Below are 17,674 nucleotides of genomic sequence, written 5' to 3'. Positions count from 1 at the left end.
CCAGTTAACGCGCCCGATTCCTGATGATGTCACGCCTGGGCGGGTACAGTCTCGTTTGCCTAAAGAGCACAAAGGGACACAAAAGAACACAAAGAGACCAGCTAAACGACATATCACATATAACAAAATAAGAAAAAAAATTAAAAAAAAAAAAAAAAAAAAAAAAAAAAAAAAGAACAAAAACGGAGGGAAAACGGAACGCGCTCGAAAAAGACCCTCCCCCTGCCGGAAACAACGTCATTAAATAAATAAATAAATAAATAAATAAACAGAACAAGAACAACAACACAAACATGCATTCATTCACTTCAAAAAACACAAGACAAATCACAAGAACCGACCCCTCCCCCACAAAAAATCAAGCACTCTTCAAGTACTCAGCCAACGACCCAGTCGTTTCTTCTTTCTTTGCACCGCTGTAAGGAAGGTGCACCGCTCCTGGAGGTACTGCAATACCAGGTCGATGCGTGGAGCAGAAGGAGCAAGCTCCTGTTCTGGCTCCCTGTTCTAAAAATCCATTTAATATGTAGCCCTCATATAGAGGGCGTATCAGATATTAAACTGATAAGAACAGATACTACACTTGATCTTAGCCAAAAGGCCGAGAAGCGATAACCCGAATATCGCCACCTGGTTGCGGGGCCCTTCTTTTTACTATGTAGCTACTAAGCGGCGAAGCCAGCAGATTTCTCAGCCAATTAATGCCTCCCTACTCTAGCCGTTGTTCAAAGAGGTTTGACTTTTTCCTTTCCTTTTCTTTCTTTCTTTCTTTCTTTCTTTCTTTCTTTATTTATTTATTTATTTGATTTCTTTTATTGACCAAAATATGCAGCTTTGCTAAAAGCAAAGCCTTCAAAAAATAAACAATACTCGTCAACGTTCCTCTCCACGGAAATCTTTAGTAAAAGGCGAAAGATTTATACGTGAATGAAGAGAAACCCGAGCTATACCCGTAACTCCGCAGAGCCCTCCGAGGTCCAAAAAGGGCCGAGACAGCTGGAGGAAGGCAGGGAGCGAAGGAAGCTCGAGAGGGAAGGCAACCGTCGACTTTTCTGTCTTTTCCTCCAGTTAACGCGCCCGATTCCTGATGATGTCACGCCTGGGCGGGTACAGTCTCGTTTGCCTAAAGAGCACAAAGGGACACAAAAGAACACAAAGAGACCAGCTAAACGACATATCACATATAACAAAATAAGAAAAAAAATTAAAAAAAAAAAAAAAAAAAAAAAAAAAAAAAGAACAAAAACGGAGGGAAAACGGAACGCGCTCGAAAAAGACCCTCCCCCTGCCGGAAACAACGTCATTAAATAAATAAATAAATAAATAAATAAACAGAACAAGAACAACAACACAAACATGCATTCATTCACTTCAAAAAACACAAGACAAATCACAAGAACCGACCCCTCCCCCACAAAAAATCAAGCACTCTTCAAGTACTCAGCCAACGACCCAGTCGTTTCTTCTTTCTTTGCACCGCTGTAAGGAAGGTGCACCGCTCCTGGAGGTACTGCAATACCAGGTCGATGCGTGGAGCAGAAGGAGCAAGCTCCTGTTCTGGCTCCCTGTTCTAAAAATCCATTTAATATGTAGCCCTCATATAGAGGGCGTATCAGATATTAAACTGATAAGAACAGATACTACACTTGATCTTAGCCAAAAGGCCGAGAAGCGATAACCCGAATATCGCCACCTGGTTGCGGGGCCCTTCTTTTTACTATGTAGCTACTAAGCGGCGAAGCCAGCAGATTTCTCAGCCAATTAATGCCTCCCTACTCTAGCCGTTGTTCAAAGAGGTTTGACTTTTTCCTTTCCTTTTCTTTCTTTCTTTCTTTCTTTCTTTCTTTCTTTATTTATTTATTTATTTGATTTCTTTTATTGACCAAAATATGCAGCTTTGCTAAAAGCAAAGCCTTCAAAAAATAAACAATACTCGTCAACGTTCCTCTCCACGGAAATCTTTAGTAAAAGGCGAAAGATTTATACGTGAATGAAGAGAAACCCGAGCTATACCCGTAACTCCGCAGAGCCCTCCGAGGTCCAAAAAGGGCCGAGACAGCTGGAGGAAGGCAGGGAGCGAAGGAAGCTCGAGAGGGAAGGCAACCGTCGACTTTTCTGTCTTTTCCTCCAGTTAACGCGCCCGATTCCTGATGATGTCACGCCTGGGCGGGTACAGTCTCGTTTGCCTAAAGAGCACAAAGGGACACAAAAGAACACAAAGAGACCAGCTAAACGACATATCACATATAACAAAATAAGAAAAAAAATTAAAAAAAAAAAAAAAAAAAAAAAAAAAAAAAAGAACAAAAACGGAGGGAAAACGGAACGCGCTCGAAAAAGACCCTCCCCCTGCCGGAAACAACGTCATTAAATAAATAAATAAATAAATAAATAAACAGAACAAGAACAACAACACAAACATGCATTCATTCACTTCAAAAAACACAAGACAAATCACAAGAACCGACCCCTCCCCCACAAAAAATCAAGCACTCTTCAAGTACTCAGCCAACGACCCAGTCGTTTCTTCTTTCTTTGCACCGCTGTAAGGAAGGTGCACCGCTCCTGGAGGTACTGCAATACCAGGTCGATGCGTGGAGCAGAAGGAGCAAGCTCCTGTTCTGGCTCCCTGTTCTAAAAATCCATTTAATATGTAGCCCTCATATAGAGGGCGTATCAGATATTAAACTGATAAGAACAGATACTACACTTGATCTTAGCCAAAAGGCCGAGAAGCGATAACCCGAATATCGCCACCTGGTTGCGGGGCCCTTCTTTTTACTATGTAGCTACTAAGCGGCGAAGCCAGCAGATTTCTCAGCCAATTAATGCCTCCCTACTCTAGCCGTTGTTCAAAGAGGTTTGACTTTTTCCTTTCCTTTTCTTTCTTTCTTTCTTTCTTTCTTTCTTTCTTTATTTATTTATTTATTTGATTTCTTTTATTGACCAAAATATGCAGCTTTGCTAAAAGCAAAGCCTTCAAAAAATAAACAATACTCGTCAACGTTCCTCTCCACGGAAATCTTTAGTAAAAGGCGAAAGATTTATACGTGAATGAAGAGAAACCCGAGCTATACCCGTAACTCCGCAGAGCCCTCCGAGGTCCAAAAAGGGCCGAGACAGCTGGAGGAAGGCAGGGAGCGAAGGAAGCTCGAGAGGGAAGGCAACCGTCGACTTTTCTGTCTTTTCCTCCAGTTAACGCGCCCGATTCCTGATGATGTCACGCCTGGGCGGGTACAGTCTCGTTTGCCTAAAGAGCACAAAGGGACACAAAAGAACACAAAGAGACCAGCTAAACGACATATCACATATAACAAAATAAGAAAAAAAATTAAAAAAAAAAAAAAAAAAAAAAAAAAAAAAAGAACAAAAACGGAGGGAAAACGGAACGCGCTCGAAAAAGACCCTCCCCCTGCCGGAAACAACGTCATTAAATAAATAAATAAATAAATAAATAAACAGAACAAGAACAACAACACAAACATGCATTCATTCACTTCAAAAAACACAAGACAAATCACAAGAACCGACCCCTCCCCCACAAAAAATCAAGCACTCTTCAAGTACTCAGCCAACGACCCAGTCGTTTCTTCTTTCTTTGCACCGCTGTAAGGAAGGTGCACCGCTCCTGGAGGTACTGCAATACCAGGTCGATGCGTGGAGCAGAAGGAGCAAGCTCCTGTTCTGGCTCCCTGTTCTAAAAATCCATTTAATATGTAGCCCTCATATAGAGGGCGTATCAGATATTAAACTGATAAGAACAGATACTACACTTGATCTTAGCCAAAAGGCCGAGAAGCGATAACCCGAATATCGCCACCTGGTTGCGGGGCCCTTCTTTTTACTATGTAGCTACTAAGCGGCGAAGCCAGCAGATTTCTCAGCCAATTAATGCCTCCCTACTCTAGCCGTTGTTCAAAGAGGTTTGACTTTTTCCTTTCCTTTTCTTTCTTTCTTTCTTTCTTTCTTTCTTTCTTTATTTATTTATTTATTTGATTTCTTTTATTGACCAAAATATGCAGCTTTGCTAAAAGCAAAGCCTTCAAAAAATAAACAATACTCGTCAACGTTCCTCTCCACGGAAATCTTTAGTAAAAGGCGAAAGATTTATACGTGAATGAAGAGAAACCCGAGCTATACCCGTAACTCCGCAGAGCCCTCCGAGGTCCAAAAAGGGCCGAGACAGCTGGAGGAAGGCAGGGAGCGAAGGAAGCTCGAGAGGGAAGGCAACCGTCGACTTTTCTGTCTTTTCCTCCAGTTAACGCGCCCGATTCCTGATGATGTCACGCCTGGGCGGGTACAGTCTCGTTTGCCTAAAGAGCACAAAGGGACACAAAAGAACACAAAGAGACCAGCTAAACGACATATCACATATAACAAAATAAGAAAAAAAATTAAAAAAAAAAAAAAAAAAAAAAAAAAAAAAAAGAACAAAAACGGAGGGAAAACGGAACGCGCTCGAAAAAGACCCTCCCCCTGCCGGAAACAACGTCATTAAATAAATAAATAAATAAATAAATAAACAGAACAAGAACAACAACACAAACATGCATTCATTCACTTCAAAAAACACAAGACAAATCACAAGAACCGACCCCTCCCCCACAAAAAATCAAGCACTCTTCAAGTACTCAGCCAACGACCCAGTCGTTTCTTCTTTCTTTGCACCGCTGTAAGGAAGGTGCACCGCTCCTGGAGGTACTGCAATACCAGGTCGATGCGTGGAGCAGAAGGAGCAAGCTCCTGTTCTGGCTCCCTGTTCTAAAAATCCATTTAATATGTAGCCCTCATATAGAGGGCGTATCAGATATTAAACTGATAAGAACAGATACTACACTTGATCTTAGCCAAAAGGCCGAGAAGCGATAACCCGAATATCGCCACCTGGTTGCGGGGCCCTTCTTTTTACTATGTAGCTACTAAGCGGCGAAGCCAGCAGATTTCTCAGCCAATTAATGCCTCCCTACTCTAGCCGTTGTTCAAAGAGGTTTGACTTTTTCCTTTCCTTTTCTTTCTTTCTTTCTTTCTTTCTTTCTTTCTTTCTTTATTTATTTATTTATTTGATTTCTTTTATTGACCAAAATATGCAGCTTTGCTAAAAGCAAAGCCTTCAAAAAATAAACAATACTCGTCAACGTTCCTCTCCACGGAAATCTTTAGTAAAAGGCGAAAGATTTATACGTGAATGAAGAGAAACCCGAGCTATACCCGTAACTCCGCAGAGCCCTCCGAGGTCCAAAAAGGGCCGAGACAGCTGGAGGAAGGCAGGGAGCGAAGGAAGCTCGAGAGGGAAGGCAACCGTCGACTTTTCTGTCTTTTCCTCCAGTTAACGCGCCCGATTCCTGATGATGTCACGCCTGGGCGGGTACAGTCTCGTTTGCCTAAAGAGCACAAAGGGACACAAAAGAACACAAAGAGACCAGCTAAACGACATATCACATATAACAAAATAAGAAAAAAAATTAAAAAAAAAAAAAAAAAAAAAAAAAAAAAAAAGAACAAAAACGGAGGGAAAACGGAACGCGCTCGAAAAAGACCCTCCCCCTGCCGGAAACAACGTCATTAAATAAATAAATAAATAAATAAATAAACAGAACAAGAACAACAACACAAACATGCATTCATTCACTTCAAAAAACACAAGACAAATCACAAGAACCGACCCCTCCCCCACAAAAAATCAAGCACTCTTCAAGTACTCAGCCAACGACCCAGTCGTTTCTTCTTTCTTTGCACCGCTGTAAGGAAGGTGCACCGCTCCTGGAGGTACTGCAATACCAGGTCGATGCGTGGAGCAGAAGGAGCAAGCTCCTGTTCTGGCTCCCTGTTCTAAAAATCCATTTAATATGTAGCCCTCATATAGAGGGCGTATCAGATATTAAACTGATAAGAACAGATACTACACTTGATCTTAGCCAAAAGGCCGAGAAGCGATAACCCGAATATCGCCACCTGGTTGCGGGGCCCTTCTTTTTACTATGTAGCTACTAAGCGGCGAAGCCAGCAGATTTCTCAGCCAATTAATGCCTCCCTACTCTAGCCGTTGTTCAAAGAGGTTTGACTTTTTCCTTTCCTTTTCTTTCTTTCTTTCTTTCTTTCTTTCTTTCTTTATTTATTTATTTATTTGATTTCTTTTATTGACCAAAATATGCAGCTTTGCTAAAAGCAAAGCCTTCAAAAAATAAACAATACTCGTCAACGTTCCTCTCCACGGAAATCTTTAGTAAAAGGCGAAAGATTTATACGTGAATGAAGAGAAACCCGAGCTATACCCGTAACTCCGCAGAGCCCTCCGAGGTCCAAAAAGGGCCGAGACAGCTGGAGGAAGGCAGGGAGCGAAGGAAGCTCGAGAGGGAAGGCAACCGTCGACTTTTCTGTCTTTTCCTCCAGTTAACGCGCCCGATTCCTGATGATGTCACGCCTGGGCGGGTACAGTCTCGTTTGCCTAAAGAGCACAAAGGGACACAAAAGAACACAAAGAGACCAGCTAAACGACATATCACATATAACAAAATAAGAAAAAAAATTAAAAAAAAAAAAAAAAAAAAAAAAAAAAAAAAGAACAAAAACGGAGGGAAAACGGAACGCGCTCGAAAAAGACCCTCCCCCTGCCGGAAACAACGTCATTAAATAAATAAATAAATAAATAAATAAACAGAACAAGAACAACAACACAAACATGCATTCATTCACTTCAAAAAACACAAGACAAATCACAAGAACCGACCCCTCCCCCACAAAAAATCAAGCACTCTTCAAGTACTCAGCCAACGACCCAGTCGTTTCTTCTTTCTTTGCACCGCTGTAAGGAAGGTGCACCGCTCCTGGAGGTACTGCAATACCAGGTCGATGCGTGGAGCAGAAGGAGCAAGCTCCTGTTCTGGCTCCCTGTTCTAAAAATCCATTTAATATGTAGCCCTCATATAGAGGGCGTATCAGATATTAAACTGATAAGAACAGATACTACACTTGATCTTAGCCAAAAGGCCGAGAAGCGATAACCCGAATATCGCCACCTGGTTGCGGGGCCCTTCTTTTTACTATGTAGCTACTAAGCGGCGAAGCCAGCAGATTTCTCAGCCAATTAATGCCTCCCTACTCTAGCCGTTGTTCAAAGAGGTTTGACTTTTTCCTTTCCTTTTCTTTCTTTCTTTCTTTCTTTCTTTCTTTCTTTATTTATTTATTTATTTGATTTCTTTTATTGACCAAAATATGCAGCTTTGCTAAAAGCAAAGCCTTCAAAAAATAAACAATACTCGTCAACGTTCCTCTCCACGGAAATCTTTAGTAAAAGGCGAAAGATTTATACGTGAATGAAGAGAAACCCGAGCTATACCCGTAACTCCGCAGAGCCCTCCGAGGTCCAAAAAGGGCCGAGACAGCTGGAGGAAGGCAGGGAGCGAAGGAAGCTCGAGAGGGAAGGCAACCGTCGACTTTTCTGTCTTTTCCTCCAGTTAACGCGCCCGATTCCTGATGATGTCACGCCTGGGCGGGTACAGTCTCGTTTGCCTAAAGAGCACAAAGGGACACAAAAGAACACAAAGAGACCAGCTAAACGACATATCACATATAACAAAATAAGAAAAAAAATTAAAAAAAAAAAAAAAAAAAAAAAAAAAAAAAAGAACAAAAACGGAGGGAAAACGGAACGCGCTCGAAAAAGACCCTCCCCCTGCCGGAAACAACGTCATTAAATAAATAAATAAATAAATAAATAAACAGAACAAGAACAACAACACAAACATGCATTCATTCACTTCAAAAAACACAAGACAAATCACAAGAACCGACCCCTCCCCCACAAAAAATCAAGCACTCTTCAAGTACTCAGCCAACGACCCAGTCGTTTCTTCTTTCTTTGCACCGCTGTAAGGAAGGTGCACCGCTCCTGGAGGTACTGCAATACCAGGTCGATGCGTGGAGCAGAAGGAGCAAGCTCCTGTTCTGGCTCCCTGTTCTAAAAATCCATTTAATATGTAGCCCTCATATAGAGGGCGTATCAGATATTAAACTGATAAGAACAGATACTACACTTGATCTTAGCCAAAAGGCCGAGAAGCGATAACCCGAATATCGCCACCTGGTTGCGGGGCCCTTCTTTTTACTATGTAGCTACTAAGCGGCGAAGCCAGCAGATTTCTCAGCCAATTAATGCCTCCCTACTCTAGCCGTTGTTCAAAGAGGTTTGACTTTTTCCTTTCCTTTTCTTTCTTTCTTTCTTTCTTTCTTTCTTTCTTTATTTATTTATTTATTTGATTTCTTTTATTGACCAAAATATGCAGCTTTGCTAAAAGCAAAGCCTTCAAAAAATAAACAATACTCGTCAACGTTCCTCTCCACGGAAATCTTTAGTAAAAGGCGAAAGATTTATACGTGAATGAAGAGAAACCCGAGCTATACCCGTAACTCCGCAGAGCCCTCCGAGGTCCAAAAAGGGCCGAGACAGCTGGAGGAAGGCAGGGAGCGAAGGAAGCTCGAGAGGGAAGGCAACCGTCGACTTTTCTGTCTTTTCCTCCAGTTAACGCGCCCGATTCCTGATGATGTCACGCCTGGGCGGGTACAGTCTCGTTTGCCTAAAGAGCACAAAGGGACACAAAAGAACACAAAGAGACCAGCTAAACGACATATCACATATAACAAAATAAGAAAAAAAATTAAAAAAAAAAAAAAAAAAAAAAAAAAAAAAAAGAACAAAAACGGAGGGAAAACGGAACGCGCTCGAAAAAGACCCTCCCCCTGCCGGAAACAACGTCATTAAATAAATAAATAAATAAATAAATAAACAGAACAAGAACAACAACACAAACATGCATTCATTCACTTCAAAAAACACAAGACAAATCACAAGAACCGACCCCTCCCCCACAAAAAATCAAGCACTCTTCAAGTACTCAGCCAACGACCCAGTCGTTTCTTCTTTCTTTGCACCGCTGTAAGGAAGGTGCACCGCTCCTGGAGGTACTGCAATACCAGGTCGATGCGTGGAGCAGAAGGAGCAAGCTCCTGTTCTGGCTCCCTGTTCTAAAAATCCATTTAATATGTAGCCCTCATATAGAGGGCGTATCAGATATTAAACTGATAAGAACAGATACTACACTTGATCTTAGCCAAAAGGCCGAGAAGCGATAACCCGAATATCGCCACCTGGTTGCGGGGCCCTTCTTTTTACTATGTAGCTACTAAGCGGCGAAGCCAGCAGATTTCTCAGCCAATTAATGCCTCCCTACTCTAGCCGTTGTTCAAAGAGGTTTGACTTTTTCCTTTCCTTTTCTTTCTTTCTTTCTTTCTTTCTTTCTTTCTTTATTTATTTATTTATTTGATTTCTTTTATTGACCAAAATATGCAGCTTTGCTAAAAGCAAAGCCTTCAAAAAATAAACAATACTCGTCAACGTTCCTCTCCACGGAAATCTTTAGTAAAAGGCGAAAGATTTATACGTGAATGAAGAGAAACCCGAGCTATACCCGTAACTCCGCAGAGCCCTCCGAGGTCCAAAAAGGGCCGAGACAGCTGGAGGAAGGCAGGGAGCGAAGGAAGCTCGAGAGGGAAGGCAACCGTCGACTTTTCTGTCTTTTCCTCCAGTTAACGCGCCCGATTCCTGATGATGTCACGCCTGGGCGGGTACAGTCTCGTTTGCCTAAAGAGCACAAAGGGACACAAAAGAACACAAAGAGACCAGCTAAACGACATATCACATATAACAAAATAAGAAAAAAAATTAAAAAAAAAAAAAAAAAAAAAAAAAAAAAAAGAACAAAAACGGAGGGAAAACGGAACGCGCTCGAAAAAGACCCTCCCCCTGCCGGAAACAACGTCATTAAATAAATAAATAAATAAATAAATAAACAGAACAAGAACAACAACACAAACATGCATTCATTCACTTCAAAAAACACAAGACAAATCACAAGAACCGACCCCTCCCCCACAAAAAATCAAGCACTCTTCAAGTACTCAGCCAACGACCCAGTCGTTTCTTCTTTCTTTGCACCGCTGTAAGGAAGGTGCACCGCTCCTGGAGGTACTGCAATACCAGGTCGATGCGTGGAGCAGAAGGAGCAAGCTCCTGTTCTGGCTCCCTGTTCTAAAAATCCATTTAATATGTAGCCCTCATATAGAGGGCGTATCAGATATTAAACTGATAAGAACAGATACTACACTTGATCTTAGCCAAAAGGCCGAGAAGCGATAACCCGAATATCGCCACCTGGTTGCGGGGCCCTTCTTTTTACTATGTAGCTACTAAGCGGCGAAGCCAGCAGATTTCTCAGCCAATTAATGCCTCCCTACTCTAGCCGTTGTTCAAAGAGGTTTGACTTTTTCCTTTCCTTTTCTTTCTTTCTTTCTTTCTTTCTTTCTTTCTTTATTTATTTATTTATTTGATTTCTTTTATTGACCAAAATATGCAGCTTTGCTAAAAGCAAAGCCTTCAAAAAATAAACAATACTCGTCAACGTTCCTCTCCACGGAAATCTTTAGTAAAAGGCGAAAGATTTATACGTGAATGAAGAGAAACCCGAGCTATACCCGTAACTCCGCAGAGCCCTCCGAGGTCCAAAAAGGGCCGAGACAGCTGGAGGAAGGCAGGGAGCGAAGGAAGCTCGAGAGGGAAGGCAACCGTCGACTTTTCTGTCTTTTCCTCCAGTTAACGCGCCCGATTCCTGATGATGTCACGCCTGGGCGGGTACAGTCTCGTTTGCCTAAAGAGCACAAAGGGACACAAAAGAACACAAAGAGACCAGCTAAACGACATATCACATATAACAAAATAAGAAAAAAAATTAAAAAAAAAAAAAAAAAAAAAAAAAAAAAAAAGAACAAAAACGGAGGGAAAACGGAACGCGCTCGAAAAAGACCCTCCCCCTGCCGGAAACAACGTCATTAAATAAATAAATAAATAAATAAATAAACAGAACAAGAACAACAACACAAACATGCATTCATTCACTTCAAAAAACACAAGACAAATCACAAGAACCGACCCCTCCCCCACAAAAAATCAAGCACTCTTCAAGTACTCAGCCAACGACCCAGTCGTTTCTTCTTTCTTTGCACCGCTGTAAGGAAGGTGCACCGCTCCTGGAGGTACTGCAATACCAGGTCGATGCGTGGAGCAGAAGGAGCAAGCTCCTGTTCTGGCTCCCTGTTCTAAAAATCCATTTAATATGTAGCCCTCATATAGAGGGCGTATCAGATATTAAACTGATAAGAACAGATACTACACTTGATCTTAGCCAAAAGGCCGAGAAGCGATAACCCGAATATCGCCACCTGGTTGCGGGGCCCTTCTTTTTACTATGTAGCTACTAAGCGGCGAAGCCAGCAGATTTCTCAGCCAATTAATGCCTCCCTACTCTAGCCGTTGTTCAAAGAGGTTTGACTTTTTCCTTTCCTTTTCTTTCTTTCTTTCTTTCTTTCTTTCTTTCTTTATTTATTTATTTATTTGATTTCTTTTATTGACCAAAATATGCAGCTTTGCTAAAAGCAAAGCCTTCAAAAAATAAACAATACTCGTCAACGTTCCTCTCCACGGAAATCTTTAGTAAAAGGCGAAAGATTTATACGTGAATGAAGAGAAACCCGAGCTATACCCGTAACTCCGCAGAGCCCTCCGAGGTCCAAAAAGGGCCGAGACAGCTGGAGGAAGGCAGGGAGCGAAGGAAGCTCGAGAGGGAAGGCAACCGTCGACTTTTCTGTCTTTTCCTCCAGTTAACGCGCCCGATTCCTGATGATGTCACGCCTGGGCGGGTACAGTCTCGTTTGCCTAAAGAGCACAAAGGGACACAAAAGAACACAAAGAGACCAGCTAAACGACATATCACATATAACAAAATAAGAAAAAAAATTAAAAAAAAAAAAAAAAAAAAAAAAAAAAAAAAGAACAAAAACGGAGGGAAAACGGAACGCGCTCGAAAAAGACCCTCCCCCTGCCGGAAACAACGTCATTAAATAAATAAATAAATAAATAAATAAACAGAACAAGAACAACAACACAAACATGCATTCATTCACTTCAAAAAACACAAGACAAATCACAAGAACCGACCCCTCCCCCACAAAAAATCAAGCACTCTTCAAGTACTCAGCCAACGACCCAGTCGTTTCTTCTTTCTTTGCACCGCTGTAAGGAAGGTGCACCGCTCCTGGAGGTACTGCAATACCAGGTCGATGCGTGGAGCAGAAGGAGCAAGCTCCTGTTCTGGCTCCCTGTTCTAAAAATCCATTTAATATGTAGCCCTCATATAGAGGGCGTATCAGATATTAAACTGATAAGAACAGATACTACACTTGATCTTAGCCAAAAGGCCGAGAAGCGATAACCCGAATATCGCCACCTGGTTGCGGGGCCCTTCTTTTTACTATGTAGCTACTAAGCGGCGAAGCCAGCAGATTTCTCAGCCAATTAATGCCTCCCTACTCTAGCCGTTGTTCAAAGAGGTTTGACTTTTTCCTTTCCTTTTCTTTCTTTCTTTCTTTCTTTCTTTCTTTCTTTATTTATTTATTTATTTGATTTCTTTTATTGACCAAAATATGCAGCTTTGCTAAAAGCAAAGCCTTCAAAAAATAAACAATACTCGTCAACGTTCCTCTCCACGGAAATCTTTAGTAAAAGGCGAAAGATTTATACGTGAATGAAGAGAAACCCGAGCTATACCCGTAACTCCGCAGAGCCCTCCGAGGTCCAAAAAGGGCCGAGACAGCTGGAGGAAGGCAGGGAGCGAAGGAAGCTCGAGAGGGAAGGCAACCGTCGACTTTTCTGTCTTTTCCTCCAGTTAACGCGCCCGATTCCTGATGATGTCACGCCTGGGCGGGTACAGTCTCGTTTGCCTAAAGAGCACAAAGGGACACAAAAGAACACAAAGAGACCAGCTAAACGACATATCACATATAACAAAATAAGAAAAAAAATTAAAAAAAAAAAAAAAAAAAAAAAAAAAAAAAAGAACAAAAACGGAGGGAAAACGGAACGCGCTCGAAAAAGACCCTCCCCCTGCCGGAAACAACGTCATTAAATAAATAAATAAATAAATAAATAAACAGAACAAGAACAACAACACAAACATGCATTCATTCACTTCAAAAAACACAAGACAAATCACAAGAACCGACCCCTCCCCCACAAAAAATCAAGCACTCTTCAAGTACTCAGCCAACGACCCAGTCGTTTCTTCTTTCTTTGCACCGCTGTAAGGAAGGTGCACCGCTCCTGGAGGTACTGCAATACCAGGTCGATGCGTGGAGCAGAAGGAGCAAGCTCCTGTTCTGGCTCCCTGTTCTAAAAATCCATTTAATATGTAGCCCTCATATAGAGGGCGTATCAGATATTAAACTGATAAGAACAGATACTACACTTGATCTTAGCCAAAAGGCCGAGAAGCGATAACCCGAATATCGCCACCTGGTTGCGGGGCCCTTCTTTTTACTATGTAGCTACTAAGCGGCGAAGCCAGCAGATTTCTCAGCCAATTAATGCCTCCCTACTCTAGCCGTTGTTCAAAGAGGTTTGACTTTTTCCTTTCCTTTTCTTTCTTTCTTTCTTTCTTTCTTTCTTTCTTTATTTATTTATTTATTTGATTTCTTTTATTGACCAAAATATGCAGCTTTGCTAAAAGCAAAGCCTTCAAAAAATAAACAATACTCGTCAACGTTCCTCTCCACGGAAATCTTTAGTAAAAGGCGAAAGATTTATACGTGAATGAAGAGAAACCCGAGCTATACCCGTAACTCCGCAGAGCCCTCCGAGGTCCAAAAAGGGCCGAGACAGCTGGAGGAAGGCAGGGAGCGAAGGAAGCTCGAGAGGGAAGGCAACCGTCGACTTTTCTGTCTTTTCCTCCAGTTAACGCGCCCGATTCCTGATGATGTCACGCCTGGGCGGGTACAGTCTCGTTTGCCTAAAGAGCACAAAGGGACACAAAAGAACACAAAGAGACCAGCTAAACGACATATCACATATAACAAAATAAGAAAAAAAATTAAAAAAAAAAAAAAAAAAAAAAAAAAAAAAAAGAACAAAAACGGAGGGAAAACGGAACGCGCTCGAAAAAGACCCTCCCCCTGCCGGAAACAACGTCATTAAATAAATAAATAAATAAATAAATAAACAGAACAAGAACAACAACACAAACATGCATTCATTCACTTCAAAAAACACAAGACAAATCACAAGAACCGACCCCTCCCCCACAAAAAATCAAGCACTCTTCAAGTACTCAGCCAACGACCCAGTCGTTTCTTCTTTCTTTGCACCGCTGTAAGGAAGGTGCACCGCTCCTGGAGGTACTGCAATACCAGGTCGATGCGTGGAGCAGAAGGAGCAAGCTCCTGTTCTGGCTCCCTGTTCTAAAAATCCATTTAATATGTAGCCCTCATATAGAGGGCGTATCAGATATTAAACTGATAAGAACAGATACTACACTTGATCTTAGCCAAAAGGCCGAGAAGCGATAACCCGAATATCGCCACCTGGTTGCGGGGCCCTTCTTTTTACTATGTAGCTACTAAGCGGCGAAGCCAGCAGATTTCTCAGCCAATTAATGCCTCCCTACTCTAGCCGTTGTTCAAAGAGGTTTGACTTTTTCCTTTCCTTTTCTTTCTTTCTTTCTTTCTTTCTTTCTTTCTTTATTTATTTATTTATTTGATTTCTTTTATTGACCAAAATATGCAGCTTTGCTAAAAGCAAAGCCTTCAAAAAATAAACAATACTCGTCAACGTTCCTCTCCACGGAAATCTTTAGTAAAAGGCGAAAGATTTATACGTGAATGAAGAGAAACCCGAGCTATACCCGTAACTCCGCAGAGCCCTCCGAGGTCCAAAAAGGGCCGAGACAGCTGGAGGAAGGCAGGGAGCGAAGGAAGCTCGAGAGGGAAGGCAACCGTCGACTTTTCTGTCTTTTCCTCCAGTTAACGCGCCCGATTCCTGATGATGTCACGCCTGGGCGGGTACAGTCTCGTTTGCCTAAAGAGCACAAAGGGACACAAAAGAACACAAAGAGACCAGCTAAACGACATATCACATATAACAAAATAAGAAAAAAAATTAAAAAAAAAAAAAAAAAAAAAAAAAAAAAAAAGAACAAAAACGGAGGGAAAACGGAACGCGCTCGAAAAAGACCCTCCCCCTGCCGGAAACAACGTCATTAAATAAATAAATAAATAAATAAATAAACAGAACAAGAACAACAACACAAACATGCATTCATTCACTTCAAAAAACACAAGACAAATCACAAGAACCGACCCCTCCCCCACAAAAAATCAAGCACTCTTCAAGTACTCAGCCAACGACCCAGTCGTTTCTTCTTTCTTTGCACCGCTGTAAGGAAGGTGCACCGCTCCTGGAGGTACTGCAATACCAGGTCGATGCGTGGAGCAGAAGGAGCAAGCTCCTGTTCTGGCTCCCTGTTCTAAAAATCCATTTAATATGTAGCCCTCATATAGAGGGCGTATCAGATATTAAACTGATAAGAACAGATACTACACTTGATCTTAGCCAAAAGGCCGAGAAGCGATAACCCGAATATCGCCACCTGGTTGCGGGGCCCTTCTTTTTACTATGTAGCTACTAAGCGGCGAAGCCAGCAGATTTCTCAGCCAATTAATGCCTCCCTACTCTAGCCGTTGTTCAAAGAGGTTTGACTTTTTCCTTTCCTTTTCTTTCTTTCTTTCTTTCTTTCTTTCTTTCTTTCTTTCTTTATTTATTTATTTATTTATTTGATTTCTTTTATTGACCAAAATATGCAGCTTTGCTAAAAGCAAAGCCTTCAAAAAATAAACAATACTCGTCAACGTTCCTCTCCACGGAAATCTTTAGTAAAAGGCGAAAGATTTATACGTGAATGAAGAGAAACCCGAGCTATACCCGTAACTCCGCAGAGCCCTCCGAGGTCCAAAAAGGGCCGAGACAGCTGGAGGAAGGCAGGGAGCGAAGGAAGCTCGAGAGGGAAGGCAACCGTCGACTTTTCTGTCTTTTCCTCCAGTTAACGCGCCCGATTCCTGATGATGTCACGCCTGGGCGGGTACAGTCTCGTTTGCCTAAAGAGCACAAAGGGACACAAAAGAACACAAAGAGACCAGCTAAACGACATATCACATATAACAAAATAAGAAAAAAAATTAAAAAAAAAAAAAAAAAAAAAAAAAAAAAAAAGAACAAAAACGGAGGGAAAACGGAACGCGCTCGAAAAAGACCCTCCCCCTGCCGGAAACAACGTCATTAAATAAATAAATAAATAAATAAATAAACAGAACAAGAACAACAACACAAACATGCATTCATTCACTTCAAAAAACACAAGACAAATCACAAGAACCGACCCCTCCCCCACAAAAAATCAAGCACTCTTCAAGTACTCAGCCAACGACCCAGTCGTTTCTTCTTTCTTTGCACCGCTGTAAGGAAGGTGCACCGCTCCTGGAGGTACTGCAATACCAGGTCGATGCGTGGAGCAGAAGGAGCAAGCTCCTGTTCTGGCTCCCTGTTCTAAAAATCCATTTAATATGTAGCCCTCATATAGAGGGCGTATCAGATATTAAACTGATAAGAACAGATACTACACTTGATCTTAGCCAAAAGGCCGAGAAGCGATAACCCGAATATCGCCACCTGGTTGCGGGGCCCTTCTTTTTACTATGTAGCTACTAAGCGGCGAAGCCAGCAGATTTCTCAGCCAATTAATGCCTCCCTACTCTAGCCGTTGTTCAAAGAGGTTTGACTTTTTCCTTTCCTTTTCTTTCTTTCTTTCTTTCTTTCTTTCTTTCTTTCTTTATTTATTTATTTATTTATTTGATTTCTTTTATTGACCAAAATATGCAGCTTTGCTAAAAGCAAAGCCTTCAAAAAATAAACAATACTCGTCAACGTTCCTCTCCACGGAAATCTTTAGTAAAAGGCGAAAGATTTATACGTGAATGAAGAGAAACCCGAGCTATACCCGTAACTCCGCAGAGCCCTCCGAGGTCCAAAAAGGGCCGAGACAGCTGGAGGAAGGCAGGGAGCGAAGGAAGCTCGAGAGGGAAGGCAACCGTCGACTTTTCTGTCTTTTCCTCCAGTTAACGCGCCCGATTCCTGATGATGTCACGCCTGGGCGGGTACAGTCTCGTTTGCCTAAAGAGCACAAAGGGACACAAAAGAACACAAAGAGACCAGCTAAACGACATATCACATATAACAAAATAAGAAAAAAAATTAAAAAAAAAAAAAAAAAAAAAAAAAAAAAAAAGAACAAAAACGGAGGGAAAACGGAACGCGCTCGAAAAAGACCCTCCCCCTGCCGGAAACAACGTCATTAAATAAATAAATAAATAAATAAATAAACAGAACAAGAACAACAACACAAACATGCATTCATTCACTTCAAAAAACACAAGACAAATCACAAGAACCGACCCCTCCCCCACAAAAAATCAAGCACTCTTCAAGTACTCAGCCAACGACCCAGTCGTTTCTTCTTTCTTTGCACCGCTGTAAGGAAGGTGCACCGCTCCTGGAGGTACTGCAATACCAGGTCGATGCGTGGAGCAGAAGGAGCAAGCTCCTGTTCTGGCTCCCTGTTCTAAAAATCCATTTAATATGTAGCCCTCATATAGAGGGCGTATCAGATATTAAACTGATAAGAACAGATACTACACTTGATCTTAGCCAAAAGGCCGAGAAGCGATAACCCGAATATCGCCA

The 17,674-nt window shown here is 41.8% G+C and overlaps 33 non-coding genes across 33 annotated transcripts; all 33 read right to left on the bottom strand.

The window, feature by feature from the left end:
* Positions 1 to 422: 422 nt before the first annotated feature.
* On the bottom strand, positions 423 to 613 carry LOC125785027 (U2 spliceosomal RNA). The gene has a single exon (XR_007427666.1). It is a non-coding gene; the product is annotated as a U2 spliceosomal RNA (small nuclear RNA).
* A 217-nt stretch (positions 614 to 830) lies between these two features.
* On the bottom strand, positions 831 to 947 carry LOC125785226 (U5 spliceosomal RNA). Its single transcript, XR_007427854.1, has one exon. It is a non-coding gene; the product is annotated as a U5 spliceosomal RNA (small nuclear RNA).
* A 538-nt stretch (positions 948 to 1,485) lies between these two features.
* LOC125785026 (U2 spliceosomal RNA) lies at positions 1,486 to 1,676 on the bottom strand. The gene has a single exon (XR_007427665.1). It is a non-coding gene; the product is annotated as a U2 spliceosomal RNA (small nuclear RNA).
* Positions 1,677 to 1,893: 217 nt separating this feature from the next.
* LOC125785225 (U5 spliceosomal RNA) lies at positions 1,894 to 2,010 on the bottom strand. The gene has a single exon (XR_007427853.1). It is a non-coding gene; the product is annotated as a U5 spliceosomal RNA (small nuclear RNA).
* Positions 2,011 to 2,549: 539 nt separating this feature from the next.
* LOC125785024 (U2 spliceosomal RNA) lies at positions 2,550 to 2,740 on the bottom strand. The gene has a single exon (XR_007427663.1). It is a non-coding gene; the product is annotated as a U2 spliceosomal RNA (small nuclear RNA).
* Positions 2,741 to 2,957: 217 nt separating this feature from the next.
* Positions 2,958 to 3,074, bottom strand: LOC125785224 (U5 spliceosomal RNA). The gene has a single exon (XR_007427852.1). It is a non-coding gene; the product is annotated as a U5 spliceosomal RNA (small nuclear RNA).
* Positions 3,075 to 3,612: 538 nt separating this feature from the next.
* LOC125785023 (U2 spliceosomal RNA) lies at positions 3,613 to 3,803 on the bottom strand. The gene has a single exon (XR_007427662.1). It is a non-coding gene; the product is annotated as a U2 spliceosomal RNA (small nuclear RNA).
* A 217-nt stretch (positions 3,804 to 4,020) lies between these two features.
* On the bottom strand, positions 4,021 to 4,137 carry LOC125785223 (U5 spliceosomal RNA). The gene has a single exon (XR_007427851.1). It is a non-coding gene; the product is annotated as a U5 spliceosomal RNA (small nuclear RNA).
* A 539-nt stretch (positions 4,138 to 4,676) lies between these two features.
* LOC125785022 (U2 spliceosomal RNA) lies at positions 4,677 to 4,867 on the bottom strand. The gene has a single exon (XR_007427661.1). It is a non-coding gene; the product is annotated as a U2 spliceosomal RNA (small nuclear RNA).
* Positions 4,868 to 5,088: 221 nt separating this feature from the next.
* Positions 5,089 to 5,205, bottom strand: LOC125785222 (U5 spliceosomal RNA). The gene has a single exon (XR_007427850.1). It is a non-coding gene; the product is annotated as a U5 spliceosomal RNA (small nuclear RNA).
* A 539-nt stretch (positions 5,206 to 5,744) lies between these two features.
* LOC125785021 (U2 spliceosomal RNA) lies at positions 5,745 to 5,935 on the bottom strand. Its single transcript, XR_007427660.1, has one exon. It is a non-coding gene; the product is annotated as a U2 spliceosomal RNA (small nuclear RNA).
* Positions 5,936 to 6,152: 217 nt separating this feature from the next.
* LOC125785221 (U5 spliceosomal RNA) lies at positions 6,153 to 6,269 on the bottom strand. The gene has a single exon (XR_007427849.1). It is a non-coding gene; the product is annotated as a U5 spliceosomal RNA (small nuclear RNA).
* Positions 6,270 to 6,808: 539 nt separating this feature from the next.
* Positions 6,809 to 6,999, bottom strand: LOC125785020 (U2 spliceosomal RNA). The gene has a single exon (XR_007427659.1). It is a non-coding gene; the product is annotated as a U2 spliceosomal RNA (small nuclear RNA).
* Positions 7,000 to 7,216: 217 nt separating this feature from the next.
* LOC125785220 (U5 spliceosomal RNA) lies at positions 7,217 to 7,333 on the bottom strand. The gene has a single exon (XR_007427848.1). It is a non-coding gene; the product is annotated as a U5 spliceosomal RNA (small nuclear RNA).
* A 539-nt stretch (positions 7,334 to 7,872) lies between these two features.
* Positions 7,873 to 8,063, bottom strand: LOC125785019 (U2 spliceosomal RNA). Its single transcript, XR_007427658.1, has one exon. It is a non-coding gene; the product is annotated as a U2 spliceosomal RNA (small nuclear RNA).
* A 217-nt stretch (positions 8,064 to 8,280) lies between these two features.
* Positions 8,281 to 8,397, bottom strand: LOC125785219 (U5 spliceosomal RNA). The gene has a single exon (XR_007427847.1). It is a non-coding gene; the product is annotated as a U5 spliceosomal RNA (small nuclear RNA).
* A 539-nt stretch (positions 8,398 to 8,936) lies between these two features.
* On the bottom strand, positions 8,937 to 9,127 carry LOC125785018 (U2 spliceosomal RNA). Its single transcript, XR_007427657.1, has one exon. It is a non-coding gene; the product is annotated as a U2 spliceosomal RNA (small nuclear RNA).
* A 217-nt stretch (positions 9,128 to 9,344) lies between these two features.
* On the bottom strand, positions 9,345 to 9,461 carry LOC125785218 (U5 spliceosomal RNA). The gene has a single exon (XR_007427846.1). It is a non-coding gene; the product is annotated as a U5 spliceosomal RNA (small nuclear RNA).
* A 538-nt stretch (positions 9,462 to 9,999) lies between these two features.
* On the bottom strand, positions 10,000 to 10,190 carry LOC125785017 (U2 spliceosomal RNA). The gene has a single exon (XR_007427656.1). It is a non-coding gene; the product is annotated as a U2 spliceosomal RNA (small nuclear RNA).
* Positions 10,191 to 10,407: 217 nt separating this feature from the next.
* LOC125785216 (U5 spliceosomal RNA) lies at positions 10,408 to 10,524 on the bottom strand. Its single transcript, XR_007427844.1, has one exon. It is a non-coding gene; the product is annotated as a U5 spliceosomal RNA (small nuclear RNA).
* Positions 10,525 to 11,063: 539 nt separating this feature from the next.
* On the bottom strand, positions 11,064 to 11,254 carry LOC125785016 (U2 spliceosomal RNA). Its single transcript, XR_007427655.1, has one exon. It is a non-coding gene; the product is annotated as a U2 spliceosomal RNA (small nuclear RNA).
* Positions 11,255 to 11,471: 217 nt separating this feature from the next.
* Positions 11,472 to 11,588, bottom strand: LOC125785215 (U5 spliceosomal RNA). The gene has a single exon (XR_007427843.1). It is a non-coding gene; the product is annotated as a U5 spliceosomal RNA (small nuclear RNA).
* Positions 11,589 to 12,127: 539 nt separating this feature from the next.
* LOC125785015 (U2 spliceosomal RNA) lies at positions 12,128 to 12,318 on the bottom strand. Its single transcript, XR_007427654.1, has one exon. It is a non-coding gene; the product is annotated as a U2 spliceosomal RNA (small nuclear RNA).
* Positions 12,319 to 12,535: 217 nt separating this feature from the next.
* LOC125785214 (U5 spliceosomal RNA) lies at positions 12,536 to 12,652 on the bottom strand. Its single transcript, XR_007427842.1, has one exon. It is a non-coding gene; the product is annotated as a U5 spliceosomal RNA (small nuclear RNA).
* A 539-nt stretch (positions 12,653 to 13,191) lies between these two features.
* Positions 13,192 to 13,382, bottom strand: LOC125785013 (U2 spliceosomal RNA). Its single transcript, XR_007427652.1, has one exon. It is a non-coding gene; the product is annotated as a U2 spliceosomal RNA (small nuclear RNA).
* Positions 13,383 to 13,599: 217 nt separating this feature from the next.
* On the bottom strand, positions 13,600 to 13,716 carry LOC125785213 (U5 spliceosomal RNA). Its single transcript, XR_007427841.1, has one exon. It is a non-coding gene; the product is annotated as a U5 spliceosomal RNA (small nuclear RNA).
* Positions 13,717 to 14,255: 539 nt separating this feature from the next.
* LOC125785012 (U2 spliceosomal RNA) lies at positions 14,256 to 14,446 on the bottom strand. The gene has a single exon (XR_007427651.1). It is a non-coding gene; the product is annotated as a U2 spliceosomal RNA (small nuclear RNA).
* Positions 14,447 to 14,663: 217 nt separating this feature from the next.
* Positions 14,664 to 14,780, bottom strand: LOC125785212 (U5 spliceosomal RNA). The gene has a single exon (XR_007427840.1). It is a non-coding gene; the product is annotated as a U5 spliceosomal RNA (small nuclear RNA).
* Positions 14,781 to 15,319: 539 nt separating this feature from the next.
* Positions 15,320 to 15,510, bottom strand: LOC125785011 (U2 spliceosomal RNA). Its single transcript, XR_007427650.1, has one exon. It is a non-coding gene; the product is annotated as a U2 spliceosomal RNA (small nuclear RNA).
* A 229-nt stretch (positions 15,511 to 15,739) lies between these two features.
* LOC125785211 (U5 spliceosomal RNA) lies at positions 15,740 to 15,856 on the bottom strand. The gene has a single exon (XR_007427839.1). It is a non-coding gene; the product is annotated as a U5 spliceosomal RNA (small nuclear RNA).
* A 539-nt stretch (positions 15,857 to 16,395) lies between these two features.
* Positions 16,396 to 16,586, bottom strand: LOC125785010 (U2 spliceosomal RNA). The gene has a single exon (XR_007427649.1). It is a non-coding gene; the product is annotated as a U2 spliceosomal RNA (small nuclear RNA).
* Positions 16,587 to 16,811: 225 nt separating this feature from the next.
* Positions 16,812 to 16,928, bottom strand: LOC125785210 (U5 spliceosomal RNA). The gene has a single exon (XR_007427838.1). It is a non-coding gene; the product is annotated as a U5 spliceosomal RNA (small nuclear RNA).
* Positions 16,929 to 17,467: 539 nt separating this feature from the next.
* LOC125785009 (U2 spliceosomal RNA) lies at positions 17,468 to 17,658 on the bottom strand. Its single transcript, XR_007427648.1, has one exon. It is a non-coding gene; the product is annotated as a U2 spliceosomal RNA (small nuclear RNA).
* Between the last annotated feature and the right edge of the window lie 16 nt (positions 17,659 to 17,674).

This window comes from Astyanax mexicanus, chromosome 20 (assembly GCF_023375975.1).
Source record: "Astyanax mexicanus isolate ESR-SI-001 chromosome 20, AstMex3_surface, whole genome shotgun sequence".
Classification (NCBI taxonomy): Eukaryota; Metazoa; Chordata; class Actinopteri; order Characiformes; family Acestrorhamphidae; genus Astyanax; species Astyanax mexicanus.
This window is presented reverse-complemented; position numbering and strand designations above follow the sequence as displayed.